General features: G+C 31.9%; 1 long non-coding RNA gene across 1 annotated transcript in view; it reads left to right on the top strand.

Moving 5' to 3' along the window:
• Positions 1 to 938, top strand: part of LOC106101770 — a 2294-nt gene extending 1356 nt beyond the window's left edge. Inside the window, exons 3-4 of the long non-coding RNA XR_001225539.1 lie at positions 291 to 511; positions 845 to 938. This is a non-coding gene — a long non-coding RNA (uncharacterized LOC106101770). The remainder of the gene's footprint in view (positions 1 to 290; positions 512 to 844) is intronic.
• The last annotated feature ends 261 nt before the right edge of the window (positions 939 to 1199 follow it).

Raw genomic sequence — 1199 nt, 5'->3', positions numbered from 1 at the left:
GTCCAAACTATCTTCTACGTCTATACCTCATTTCATCGAGGTCTGTGCAGCGGTTTAGACTACAAATTCTTACAAACATCCATCCATTTAAACTTTCGAATTTTTAATATTAGTAAGATAACACATGCCAGAGGAGTAGACAGAGACCATAGATCTATTTAAATAAAAAATGAATGAAAAGAATTTTATTGTTGTCACAAAAACAGTTTCTTATGAGCTATGTGAAAAAATAACACAATCCTGATTCTTTCGTTTATAGTTTTGTGGTCAGTGGGTTATTTGTTTTTCAGCGTTTCTTCGTAGTAGATGGTGGTATTTTGGTATATGCGCGGTCTCCGTCGGATGTGGCTCCCGGTCGGCTGCACGGCTCAGTCGATGTCGGCCTCTCAGTTATATCGGCGAAGGCGCGCCGGCGACGTATCGATATCGACGCTGATGAGTTCATATACCACCTCAGAGCTAAGACTCCAGATGTCTTTAGGACCTGGTTGAATGTTCTAAAGGCACACAGGTGAGTGGAAAAAAATCAAGACAAAATAAGCGTATTTTTTGTCTTGAATTACCTTTTTTTTGCAAAAAAATGTTTTATATACTTGTTAAGGTAGTAAAAAAGAATAAGCTTAAGTGTAAATCTAGCTTAAATCGTTATAAGTCTAAAGAATTACTTCAAACGCTTAAAAAATGTCAAAAAAATCTCATAAAACAATAAAAAAAATATTTATAACGAAATAAACAATAATTTTTAAACACATATTTGTCTTATGTCCTCAAAATGTACGAATATTCTTTAAAAATCGTTATTTAGTTTACATTGCCTTTTTTTAATTTAAGTTTTTTTTTTCAGGTTATTTCGTCAACATTTATTGACTTTTGGCGTAAGAGAATCTGTTCCAAAAATTCACGCGCCTTTAGAAGATCTACCTACTGAGACTCCAACACGTAAGTGTAATTTCTTTTTGTTTTTCCATTTTAGTGATTTTCAACCTTATGAATGAAAGGATAAGGTCCATTTTGTTATGCGCATGCTGTTTGATTGATTTTTTGATAAATGTACATTTTAAATATCGCTAAGTGATTCTGAATTAAAACTATGATTGTTATATCATGGTACGAACAACATTTTTACTTGATTTTTTAACTTTTTTTTTCTTAAAAATGATCGTTAAATTTGAGTCAAATATCATAGATATTGACTAATT

The sequence above is a fragment of the Papilio polytes genome, unplaced genomic scaffold (assembly GCF_000836215.1).
Source record: "Papilio polytes unplaced genomic scaffold, Ppol_1.0 DF823943.1, whole genome shotgun sequence".
NCBI classification, from domain to species: Eukaryota; Metazoa; Arthropoda; class Insecta; order Lepidoptera; family Papilionidae; genus Papilio; species Papilio polytes.
Note: the sequence above shows the minus strand (reverse complement) of the source record. Positions and strands in the feature narration are given on the sequence as shown.